Source organism: Rhodnius prolixus, unplaced genomic scaffold, assembly GCF_049639745.1.
Source record: "Rhodnius prolixus isolate KJV_2025 unplaced genomic scaffold, Rpr scaffold_3, whole genome shotgun sequence".
Classification (NCBI taxonomy): domain Eukaryota; kingdom Metazoa; phylum Arthropoda; class Insecta; order Hemiptera; family Reduviidae; genus Rhodnius; species Rhodnius prolixus.
Window position 1 is genome coordinate 16,722,641 of NW_027411603.1, and position 13,707 is coordinate 16,736,347.

Below are 13,707 nucleotides of genomic sequence, written 5' to 3' on the forward strand. Positions count from 1 at the left end.
ATTATCGGAGTGGCCATATGGGCACAAGTGACGCTGAATGTTCTGGACGCCCTGTTGAGGTTACTACTCCAGAAATCATTGATAAAATCCATGATATGGTGATGGATGACAGAAGAGTGAAGGTGCGTGAGATTGCTAGTGCTGTGGGCATCTCGAATGAACGGGTACATAATATTTTGCATCAACATTTGGACATGACAAAGCTATCCGCAAGATGGGTGCCGCGATTGCTCACGCTTGACCAAAAACGAAATCGTGTGAAGTGTTGCAAGGACGGTTTGCAGCTGTTCCAGAAGAATCCGCAGGAGTTTAAGCGTCGTTTCGTCACTGTGGATGAAACATGGTTACATCACTACACTCCTGAGACCAAAGAACAATCTAAACAGTGGGTTACCAAGGGGGAATCTGCGCCAAAAAAGGCGAAGACCGTTCCTTCGGCCGGAAAAATTATGGCGACTATCTTTTGGGATTCGCAAGGAATAATCCTCAACAACTATCTGGAAAAGGGTAAAACTATTACAGGTGCATATTATTCATCGTTATTGGACCGTTTGAAAACCGAGCTGCAAGAAAAACGCCCACGATTGGCCCACAAAAAAGTCCTTTTCCATCACGACAACGCACCAGCTCACACCTCAGCAGTTGTGGTCGCAAAATTAATGGAAATAGGGTTCCAACTCGTTTCACATCCCCCCTATTCTCCAGACTTGGCTCCCTCGGACTACTATTTGTTCCCCAATATGAAGAAATGGCTGGCGGGAAAAAGATTTTATTCAAACGAGGAGGTGATTGCAGAAACGAATGGCTATTTTTCAGACTTGGACAAATCCTATTATTCGGAAGGGATCAACAAACTAGAGCAGCGTTGGACGAAGTGTATAAGCCTAAAAGGAGACTATGTTGAAAAATAAAAAAGGTTTACCCCAAAAAATTAAGTAGTTTTTATTTTTGCACGGACTTTTCAAACGACCCTCGTAATGTTCTTTTAAGCTTCAAAGTTCTAGTTTTTTAGCATTTCAAAATTCAGCAGTTTCTTGTGATGCTTGAAAGTAAACTTGAATTGCAAAAAATGCAGATGCAATGTGAAGAAAGGAATAGAATATCCGACACCTAAACCTAAAGAGAAATAGGTTTATTCAAAATCAAAGGTTTATGTTTTTAAATGAGGCGCATGAAGCCTTTTACTAAGTTATTCCGGGCTTATCTCAACTTAGCTTACTTTCCTACTAAATTGCAAGACCTCTAATCATCAAAGAAATTAGGAACTGCCTATCATGCTTATGAGATTTTTTTTTCTTGGGAAAAAATTGGGTAAAATATTTTCAGCTACAATGAGTCCCAATATGCTGAGAATTAAATAAAAATCCATTTCCTTGGCAGCGACACTTCATGATTGCTCCCACTGATTTCACAAACATATTCACTTACAATCACTCATCATTTAAAGCAATAAACCCTTAGCTAAGTGATATTTAGTTAACCATTGCATTATTTCTAGTAAGGAATGAATGTAGCGCTTGAGATAGCTGGAGGCACGGAATAGATAGAAATAGAAAAGGTTTCAGAGCGACTATTCAAACAAAATGCTCGAACGTTGGAAAAGATAGGGCTGAATTTTTCCTAACAATCTATTGACATTGGCCAGAGAAATTCTTTAAACGCACCTTTATTGTGACGTTTTAGGATGAAATTCTCACCCTGGGTACCCATTAGAAACATTTTTCTGCTTTTTGCGTGGAGAAATTTTGAAACTTATTGAGGACTTGTAACTCTAAAGAAGCTCATCAATGAAGTTGTCAACGTTACCCATAATAATGAACAGTAACCACAAAGATTTATTTAAAAAATTGTCTTAGGCAATTCAAGGGCTCGCAATTTAAAAACCAAATAATTATTGATAGTTTTCAATATTTCCAAACAAATTCCAACAATCTTTAATTAAACATTTTTGTTCGTAAGCTACGAAATTTAGTGAAATATTATTTGTATCAAGCAGGAACAATTTCATTAAATTATTTTAATACAGGAGCAATAAAAATCAGGGAAATTCTTTAACTAGCAGGCGAACAATAAAATTAAGAATATTCTAGGAATATTAATAGTCACACGCACATAACTCTCCGACATGATTCACCAAAAGTAATTATTTTTCCCCACAAGTAATATGAGTAACATATCCGCTTTATTGATAATATTTAGTCAATAAATCATTATGTGACTCAAGCTATGTTTAATTATCCATACATTTTTATAAAAGTTATAAATAAAAATCTACTTAATAATAGATTAGAATAAAAATCAATCACAGATTACAGCTATCCAACAATTTATCTAAATACCAGTATATTATAAAAAGGTACGTATATATCATCATTAAGGAAATAATTTGTCTATATTAATATTAAAAGCAATCAGTTTTTAATAAGTTAGGTAACTTGTTAAATCTTATAGAGAGAATTTATAAGATTATTCGACTATTTTTAATTAGTTATTTTATTTTTTTTTTGTACAGATATTTAAAAATTTAATAAAAAGATTTGTTATTTAGATAATGTTGGCAACAAAGCAGTTGATTTAGAAAGTTTGAAAAGAAAAAAAAGATTTATTAGTAAAAAACGTGATTTAATTAAATGCGCTTTTAAAAGGTCAATTAGATATAGAAGTTAGATTATCCTTACTGGGAACAATGCCCTCCTGTTAATAATAATAATAATCATTAAGTTTAAGTTATATTCTTATTTAAAATATCATAAAAAAGTCACATTTCTTTATGATACAGGAATTGTGAAATGTTGCATAATATTCCACGGTAGATGAAAATCATTTAAACCTAATTGAAACACTAGGATTTCCTGAAATAATGCCTAGCGATTGAATCTTTTTGTTTACAAGTAAAAGATAGAACAGAAAACAAAATCTATAAAACGCAGATGAAACAAGCCTTACACATTTTATTTTTTTCAAAAATTTAAACAAAAAAACTAGGAATGAAGTGGATTTTTACAGGTTATTACAAACTGGAGTTTTTTTATATCATGGTGGCATTGGTAGGAGACAAAAACCAAGAGAAAAAGTAAAAAAATAAAAACAAAAGAAGAGAGAGACAGAAAAAAATGGGGTTTTAGGAGGGGGGATTGAATATTTATGTGTTTTATCGTCTCTGTCCCTTATGTTCGTTCATACACTGCATTCACAGTAGCCTGGCTCCCTCACTGAGACTTCTTCCAACTAACTTTTATTTATATTTTTACATATTATATTTCTTGTTCTACTTTCTTTATCATTTTAAACTTTAAACAAACCATTTATCTTTGTATACTTTTTACTAATCGCGTGGAAAAAAGGTAAAAGTCAACCAATTCCATAAAAATGTGTAAAAAATTACATTCTACGAGGGTTGGCCAGAAACCCAGCACTGCCGCCAGGCAGAGGATCTATTGCTGTACAAAATGTGTACTGATCAAGTAAGAAGTGAAGTTTAAGACTATTCTGAACAATATCTGGAAAAAAAGGATCCGTTTTCTAATTGGAGGACGGCATAACTTAGTGGTAACTCGTCTTCATCATATTTATTCGTCTTAGGATGGATCTACTTCAGAACTTCATCCACCTTTTTAAGTTGGATTAAATTACGATGATACAGAATCATTGACTTCACCTGTACTAGTTCAATTCATCAGAGCATTTAATGCACCTAACGTCAGTGTATAGTATATGCAACTACTTTGGTTTAGCGAATCCACAGGCACAAGTTCTAGCCCGATATTCATACATTCTCCGTAACTCTTACAGGGTTTAAAATAAGATGGATTAATAGAACTCAATTCTACTGCGATCTAGTTTGGATTCCAACCGTTTCAGGGCCTGTTAAGGGCACAATGTTCGAGTATAACATTGACTAAGTGTGTCTTGTGATAAGCTAGTTTTGGCGAGGAGTATGGTACAACCAGATATGGTATATAACAACCACTTGCATTGGTGTATGTATGTTGAAGGTGCAGTATTAAGGGTTGTTTGTTTCATTAGGCTGAGATATCCAAAATTCTCTGAAAAAGTGGCTAGCCTATTTCCTTCTACCAAGTCTGTTACACTTACATAGTGCATACTTTCTTTTTGTACAGGCGCCATTATTGCATTCCTGAGGCCGGAGTACACAATTAATTTCCTTTTAGGTTCTGTAGTTCTGAAACTGTTACTTTACTACTAAACGTTTCTGTCAAAAGTTTTTACTGTTTCAATATGGCAGTAATATATCTTTATTTTCTGGGTGACTGGGTCGAACGCAGCAAGTCGAACAAGAGAAAATGGATGTTGTTCACATGCCGAAGAGTAAAAAATCTGTTCAGAATCTGGAATCCGGAGATTGTCCAGATGAATATGACATTGTGATGCCAAGGAGTAGCAGTCAATCAATAAGTAGATGGATACGAGCGTTTCCAAACATGTGCAGACTAAATTTTATTAGAATTTAGTAAATTCCTGCTTTAGTCTTTTCTTATTGCTAAAATACTTTTGTGACCGTCTCTGTTCCAGAGTTTTAGTATTCATATCAGGATCTACCACTTGGTTTACTAGATCGATGTAGTAACGCCCTCATCTTCTCAGTAATGGAATCTGTATGTAGAAGAGAAAGACGCTATCACTCAACTCTTTTTTGCCCATATTCGGTGATCACGGGTATCATCCGAAAACCTAGTATCAGTCAGAAAATAGTGCTATATTGGAAATTACAATTTCTTTTTAATATCTGCGAAGGAAGTTGGAGATACGCTTGGGTTATTAAACTATTTTGTTTAGCGAGCACAATGCAAATTCCCAGCTATTTAAAAAACTCATCTGATAAGAAACATTCTAAATATTATAAAAATACACTTTAATGAGAGAGAAGCCCATTTCTAATCAGCATCATAGATCTTAGATTTAATTAAATGGTAAAATATTTTCTATGGTAAGTCAGTTTTAAATATCCGTTCAATGGAGTGTACCGAACCTTAAAAACTAAACATTATAACTTGTACAAAGAGAGATAATGTGAAAAGCAGATATATATCAATAACATTTAATATAACCAATCGTGTCCTCCATATTTCATAATTTCTATTTCAGTTTCTTCAATATTATCTCCAACTTTACAAACAGATATAAAGGAAACCAAAAAAAAACAACAACGATCCTAAATATTAATAAAAAAAGATTTAATATCAACAGAATCTAATAAATAAACATGAAATAATGTGATATATCTCTAATAAAGGTTAATAGATGGTTTGAGGCGGAGGAAATAGAATAAAGAATGCAATATATATATATATATATATTTGTGAGGAAAATAAAGGAAGATGAAGACGGAGCTTGGAGGCGAAGTGGGACAGAGAGAGACAGAGTAAAGAGGAGTCTGGAGGGACGAACCGGTACAAAAAGGGGCCCGTTTCTCACGGCCTCCTATGTATTAAAGAATGTACATAAAGTATAGTGTTTGTATTATATATAGACAAACCAGCTGGCCAGCTTTTAATTTTCTATTTCTATTCTACTTAAAACTAATAATTAACATAAAGTAATGATAAAAATCTAATTTATTACTTAAATAATAAAACTAGTAGAAATATAAATGTATTTGTATGTAGTTAAAATTACTTGTATTTAGTTATAAATAAAATCATCTAATCAAGTTATCAATGGATGTGCTTCAAATTTGATTCTAATTCAACTTTCGGCCAATTTCCTTTTCAACTGCCCAAATTTGCAATGTCGGCCAGAACAAGTCATGAAACTAAAATGCACTTTGGTCAGCTCACTCAAGCTGCAAAAGCGGGCAGTACGGAGAATCTGCAACTCCAAGAATGTTTAGATGCATATCCTCCTCTTTGCAAAGGTACAGGCTATGTTAATTAAACGGGAAAGATCTGATGGGAATCTTTATTGAGAAATGGTGTCCATCTTTTTCGCACTCTTTTTTTTCTTGTTATTATCGCTCTTTCTCCAGCCCCAAACGCACGTTCAGTTTGCAACTTATGGTGCACGCGTGACCCTATACAGGGGGTCACGGCTTAATTGATGAATGCAATCAGTAGTGCATCAAGGTTTGTGTAATTAGTTTCTTTGCAATTAAAATTTTGTTAAGTTTGTTTCCAGCAAACCAATCTTGTAATGCGAACCAGAATGCAGACATTTCCCCCCTCTTCAGTAATAAATATTGTAACATATTGCGAAGCAAAAATGGATCTTCAACTTCAAGAATTGTACTCTGAATCTCCAAAGCCGTTCCAGGCTGTCAGCAAAAAGAAATAGATTTGTCCGTATAATTATAAAATTCTACGGAAATTTAGTAAAAGTAAATTATTGCAAAAAATTGCAATCGAACGGACATAATATCACTGTTTTATTCAATAAAATAATAATTTAGGTTGAGAGAGTGCTAGACATTACTTACTACAACTACTAACCGAATGTTTCATAAATAAAATTTCTAATGGACTGTATTACCTATTATTTCTGTATGAAAAGGTCTCAGTAGTATAATAAATAATTTTACATAATCACTTATACAACATTCAAGTTATATTAGAATTATAAAATATATTATTTTATTCGCCTTAACAGTTTTAGTTTACAGTCTGTAAATTAAAGTAGTCATAAGCTGTTATTGTGACGGTAATAAAATTATTTAATATATTCTCAAAATATTAAGTATTATTTTACGCTGAATTTATTTGTCATTTAAATGTTCATTTAATAATTTAGTGGTTAGATTTAGTAAGCATTACTGTATTAAATAATAATACAGTAGTAGGTTATTGTAACTTTATATACCTATTTTCCAAAATTTATTAAATTAAGATATTTCACTTTATGACACCTATTTAAACTGAAAATTCAAAATGAACTATTTAAAATCTTTATCCCATTAAATGTATATATAATAAAATTTTGAAATTATTTACAAAAAATCATTGAAAAAGAGGATTTTTAAACCTAGAATTTCAAAGAAAAGTGAAAGAAAACGTCAAATTTTTTTGTTTTATTATTTGTATGAGCCGTCAAAAAGTAAAATGCAGCTATTCCAATTTTTATAGAAAGTGAGCTAGGCATGGCTATTTAAATCCTTGGCGCTCTGTCCATCGATTAGACCCTTAAAATCCATGCGAAACTCCTTCTGTCAGCTCTATCAATGTCGCTTAAGGTTGCAGAGGCCGTTCGTTGATGTTCACCCAAATGAAGCAGTAACTTCCAGCTATCTACATAATATCTGTGTTCTAGAATATTTATAAATTAAAATTCTTTACAAAAAGGCAACTTTTTCTTTGAATGTTTATTTATATTAATTTTTTGTTCCTAGCGCAGTATGTGCTACACTTGGCAGTTACAAATCGAAGGAGAGAATTTGGAAAAATCAGTAATTTCTTGTGAATGTACTAATTTTGTAATTGATTCTTGATTCTTGACGTGATCGTTGACCAGCGCTCCCTAAAATGAAAGCCATTTAACTAAAAATGCTTTTTTTTTGTAATTTGAGCTAAAGATATTAATAACTTTTAAACGTCAAGAATCAAATACTTTTTCTTCAATTATACACATACTCGTATACAGGGTGACCAAAGTTATATGCTCCACCCACTTTTCGGGAAATTTCGAAAAAATAAAAAACACGTATTTAATCATTTTTAGTCTAATTTATTTTCAGTGATTGACCCATTTTTTTAAACCCTTGTATCTCGAGATACAGCATCCAATTTTTGTTTTTCAAATGGAACGTTATATTTTTTTTTACATATTTTTATAGTATTTGAGCTCCTAAAAACAACACAAAAAAATTTTTTGAAGTCGGTTAGGTTTTTCAAAAGTTATGGTAATTTAAAATATGAAAAACAAATTTCAGTTTATTGCCAAAATTACGTTATTTTTTTTAAAGAATCTGTTCAAACTGGGCACAATCAACTGATAGGCAAGCCAAAACTCTGGACTCCCACACTTTGCTTGTAGCAGCACTTATGGTGGCGAAGTCAAGATCTAGGCAGGCTAGAGTTATTCGACGTTTCAGATCATCTACTGAAGCCACGGGATTAAGGTTACTGTACACTTTATTTTTTAGGTATCCCCACAATAAATTGGGGGATAAGTCCAGAGATCGAGGTGGCCATTGGATGGGACAATGAGTTCCCAAGCACTTTTCATGGAAATTTCTGTCCAGGTAACGTCGAACAACTCTCGCATTATGTGCCGGGCAACCATCCTGTTGAAAATACATATCTAGCCGACGTTGTAGAAAAACATCTTCAAGCAGAACTGGCAAAATGTCTCTTAAAAAAAAGTTAGATACCTTGCACAAGTTAAGTTCTCTCTGTAGAAGTATGGGCCGATTAGTTGATTTCCTAAAACTCCACACCAAACATTTGTAGAAAAAATAACCTGAGCATCGAATAACTCTAGCCAGCCTAGATCTTGACTTCGCCACCATAAGTGCTGCTACAAACAGAGCGTGGGAGTCCAGAGTTTTGGCTTGCCTATCCGTTGATAGTGCCCAGTTTGAACAGATTCTTATAACACATATAACAGCATATAACTTTGGTCACCCTGTATATTACTTTTCACCATAGTTATTATAAATTTGCAATAAAAATAAATAAACTCTATTCATGAATCTTACTAGGGTAAAAATCTACAAAATCTGAGAGGTTTTTTTAACATCACATTTTTTCCAAAAACATTTTTTCCCACCAAAATGGCGGCAATGATTTACGGTTTCCTTAGCACCGACTTCAGCAGGTTTAAAGTTGCAAATCTCGCCAGACCATCAAATATAAAATTATATTCTAATTTACATTAGCAATCAAAATATAGAAATACTTTGCAAATAAAACTGGCCTCAGAAAAGCAAAAACAAACCCAAATACTGGACACTATAACCCACAAATGCCCATAAAATGCGCGGTAATTTATTAAATAGAAATCACAAATGAAAGTACCAAGCCATGAAAATAATAATTCCAGCTAGCCATAAATCTTTATTAAATATGATCCAAAATATAGCTGAAACCATATATTTATATTTGCTACATGAAATATGAAGTTAGAATAATTTGTTAAAAATGTTAGTGAGATTTATATCTCATCGGTGGGTATAAATTTTTGACAGTTCTTTTTATTTTGTAACGCATGCCAGTAGTACAAAGTTCAACTTTGATTTATGCTTTCGATAAAAACACGAGACCACGGGCAAGAAGATATTTGGTAAAACTAACAACAATCAAAAAGTTTCACATTGCTGAATAAATTTTGCCGTTTTCAGCCATTTATTTTTTCCTATAAAATTTATAATTTTAAGAAAGTGTTATTACGTAAAATGACGTAAGTGAAAGTCATTAAAGTATTCACATTGTATCTTTTTTACGTATTTAATAGATTGTAGCAAAAGCAGAAGAATTTAGTTATGGAAGATAAATTCTCCAGCCGTTTATTATAATTATTATTATTATTAACATTACTTTGTTTACTGGAGATAAACAATTTGTGTTATTTTTATAGATAATAATTTTTATTTAGTTTATATACTTTAATTTAAAGTCTGGAGTAATAAGCAGTTTTCATTTAGTACAAACGGCTGGATAATAAATTTACAGGCAGCCTCCATTAAATGAAGATTAATGATCTGAGAATTGTTGGATAGTCTATCTTGGCAATTTTGTAATAAACAAACATTTAAATCTTTAGCAAATACCGAATAGTAATAAATTTCCAATTGTTTATCGCGGACACTTTTTATTTAATTAATTGATTCTTTTGATAAATTTTATTCGTTTGGGCGTTAAATTTTTCTAAATTTCAAGTTTATTACTTTCACTAAAACTTGGAGAAAGAGGTGGATCAGTAGATTCTCACTTTTCGATTTTCGAAAATAGATTTTCCTCAATTTGTAACTTTAGCTAGAAATTTGATTCCAATATTATAAACATGTTGGAACCTCGCACTTGCAATAGGCTGAAATTGCATTTTAGTGCGAAGCCTATGCGGTAAATCTCCCCTCAAATGCACTGATATAAATATTCCTTCAAATAAAAGAGATGTACTGCTTTATGTACATTATTTATTTCGCTACTTGTCCCTAACTACACTACTGTCAAATCCTCTTCGTCGACTAAGACGACAATGGTCTGGTCGAACGATAAACAGGACATCCTTCGAATCAAATTCATTCGGTATTACGCATTATTAACCGATTTATGTTGGTCAATCATTAGATTACCTAATGGTTGGAGCCATTTTGGAAAAAATTACAACAAAAAATTGAGAAAATCTACCATGCAATGCAAGTACATCCGTTTCGATAGATTTTACACAATCTTAAATACTTAAAAAAGTATTATTAACTGTATTATTGTTAGTTGCTTTTTAATAAGATATTGATAATGGCGAAGGAGTTTAGAATAGTGAAAGTAAGCAACTTATATAAGCTCTAAAGCAGAATGTGTTTTGAAATATACAGCGGTGTAACTAGTCAGAATTTCTAATTTCAAATATTTAAACAGGCTCACCAATTTTTTTTTTGTTTTCAATTATTATGTTGAAAGTAGATGTAACTTGAGAGAGAGGTTTCTTACATAGAGGTATTCTGTAATTTAAATACAAAATTTTCTATTTATAGAACGCACAGCCACTTGTGGTTTATCATTTAACAATGCATGTAAATGTTTTGTTTTTCAATTTATGCTGCGTCTATTCATAGATAAGCCAAACCCTCGGACTAACTTATTAAACACTTTTTTTTTGTAATATCTGGGATGCTTATTTTTTGCGGGAGGTTAGATTTTTCACAGATTATCTAAACTTAAACACTAAATTTTTGAAAATAAGTGTTAAGTGAGAACAGTTCAAAACATAAGAATCAAAATTGGGTTTTTAAAGTTTTAATTTAAATATTTTAGCAGAATAACTAAATCATAAATAGTTTTAATAAAAATAGAAAAAAAGTGTTTGTTTTTTATAATAAAAAACACAAACACATGCGCAGTTAATTAAGAATAATTGGTAACTATTTCTAGAGTTGATTACTACGAATTAAGTACTTCCTTTTTAATTGAAAATTGTGTCACCACATTAAAATAGTTTTAAAGCGTTAAACTAACTCACTTTTATAGATTAAAAAACAAAAGAAGCTATCAAAACTCTAACATTACTCATTCAACTTGCTGCAATTCACAAACTTTACTTTAAACGTTGAATTTTTACGAAATGGGTATTTTAGCAGCAAGAAAAAGGATATGTGATGATTCGTCTTTACCTTGAAGAAATCGGTACGAATGCTTAACAAAAATTATTCGAGTTCGACAGTTTAGAAATATATCTAATTATCTGTAGAATTCCTTAGCATGGTCAGAGTTGCTGAAAAGGTGGGTTTAAAAGTTGAGGCCAAAACTAAATATATGCATGCAGAAGGACCAGAAGAGTTTACTGATCGTTTGAATATAGGAGGCTTTAGTATTTAAAAAGTGAACTCCTTTTCCTACTTAGGCGCCATCGTTACTATAGATCCGTAGAGATCAAGAGGAGAGTGGCCCAGGCAAACAAATGTTTTTTTTTTCGGGATTGGCCGACACATTAAGAGCAAACTTGTATCTTGGAATACGAAAGTAACCCTCTACAAGATGCAAATTCGGCCTGTTCTCATACGGATCAAAAGCCTGGGTAATAACAAAAAAAAAAAAACTATAAAAAACTGTTATTAAGGTTCGAAAGAAAGATGCTTCAGCGAATTTATGGACCTATTAGATAGGGGAGAAACCTGGAGAAGGCGCTCTCTAACGCGGAGCTGATACACCTATCCCAGGCCCCGGGACATTGTTAAGGTGATAAAATTAAGTAGGTTGCGATGGGATTGTAATTAGAATCGCAGATAATGGAAATGCCCAGAAAAATAATGGAGGAAAAATGTGCAGCGCACAAGAAGAGTTGGACGCCATAGGTTATGATGGTTAGATGGTGTAAGCGAGGACTGCAAGAACTAGCTGAACATCCGCAATTGGAAAGCTGTTGCATTGAATAGAGAGGACTGGCGGAAGCGGATCGAGGAGGCCAAGAAGGCCCATTGATGGGCTGTAGAGCCGAGTAAGAAGTAAGATCTGTAGAATATTGTTCATAGTTTTTTGGTGACTTTATTATTAATATAAAAGGAAACAAGATTATTACCAATTTTTAAAATAATGTTTTATTATTTTTTGCCAAGCAACCGATCTAGAAACCAAGTCATCTAATCAGGGCTTATGTTCAGTAACAATTATAATTCTTTTTACATTTCTAACATCAAAGGTTGGTGTTATCAGTCCTAACTGTTTAGACACTCCTGAAGTGAGGTATTACGAGTAGTACCAAGATGTACCTTTACAATCAGAACAGAAGACACACCAACTTTTGATGTTAGAAATATAAACAAATATTGAAATTACTATAAGCATAAGCCCTAAAGATGAACTAGCTCCTAGAACGAAAGCTTGGCTAAAAATAAATAAATTATGTCTAAAATTATGCAATAATCTTTCTTCTTTTATTAAATTCTCATTAATATGAAATGGTTAGTGAAACCTTAAATGGTTAATATACTCACAGTTTACCCGTATTCTGTTTAATAACCTCGAATAAAAGGTTTCTAAGCCCTAATGATACTTCACTTTGCCAGAAACAAAAGCAGATACCGATGAAAGTAAAATCTGAGTTGGATCTTAGATCGGTGTCACAAAAAATTCAAAGTGTATTAAGTCAGAGATGGTTAGTTAAAGGATACAGGTGGCTTTGATCTAGTGGTCTAAACTAATCAGAAAATATTACTTGGGAAGAGCCCAACATGTCTATAAATTGTTGAAAAATAAATTGTTTCAAAGTTCTTACTTTTATAGTTTTTAAACTTAGGATACCAGAACATAGGTATTTAAATATAGAGTTTGTTTCTAGATGAAAGCTTTACTATTTACCTCCATTCCTTCTATCAGCCATCAAATGATTGATTCAAATGAAATCTATAGCTCTTGATATAAGTAGTGTTATAAAGAAAAATCTGTGAACATCACTGCTGATTTGGAACCAGCAAGCCAGGAAAACTTCAAAACTATCCATAAATTGATAATTTTATTAATTTTCTAGAAATTAAAAGTAGAACTTCATCCACAATAAGAAATAATGTTATTTCTGTGCGCTTCATGGGAACAAAAATCTACATAGCTTAGCATCAGGTAGGATGCTGCTAAAAGATGGCCGAAGTCTAGTGCTTTTTTTTCAGATGGAAAGTGCTAACTGATCGTGGTACGTGCGCGCGTCTGCCCTTAGTGCAACAGCAAGCGCGATCTCTCCAGCAACATCTTGGTTAGTGTTTTTACTTTTTTTAATCCGATTTTTCAAGTAGAATATTAATAAAGCTTATTTTTTTTTAAAAAAAAACGTACTTCACAAAGTGCTACACTAATTTGCAGAAAATTCACATCTACTTTTCAACATATATCAATTTAATCAAACCAAGTAAAATATGGTTACTTCCGTTTTTATTAAACTCGTGTTTGTAGCGTTTCTATTTCTCTTTAGAATAAGTAGCCAACAAGAAAGCACCAAGAGAAATGGGTTGCCTAAAATTTAGCGACAGAAGATCTAAATGTTAGTTACGACGATCTATTTTCAGCTTCATTTTGTTGAGTGCTTTCTCAACTATACTTCACCGTTTTTCCT

General features: G+C 32.5%; 1 protein-coding gene and 1 long non-coding RNA gene across 8 annotated transcripts in view; both read right to left on the reverse strand.

Annotated features, from left to right (window-relative positions):
• Positions 1-13,707, reverse strand: part of LOC141452598 (TOX high mobility group box family member 3-like) — a 268,943-nt gene that overhangs the window by 228,913 nt on the left and 26,323 nt on the right. The gene's annotated exons all lie outside the window — the stretch shown is intronic.
• Positions 1-13,707, reverse strand: part of LOC141452600 (uncharacterized) — a 31,646-nt gene that overhangs the window by 8,270 nt on the left and 9,669 nt on the right. Inside the window, exon 1 of one of the 2 annotated variants that reach the window (XR_012457493.1) lies at positions 2,679-2,701. The exons of the other annotated variant lie outside the window; for it this stretch is intronic. This is a non-coding gene — a long non-coding RNA (uncharacterized lncRNA). Of the gene's footprint in view, positions 1-2,678; positions 2,702-13,707 lie in introns of those variants that run through there. 2 annotated transcript variants of the gene reach the window in all.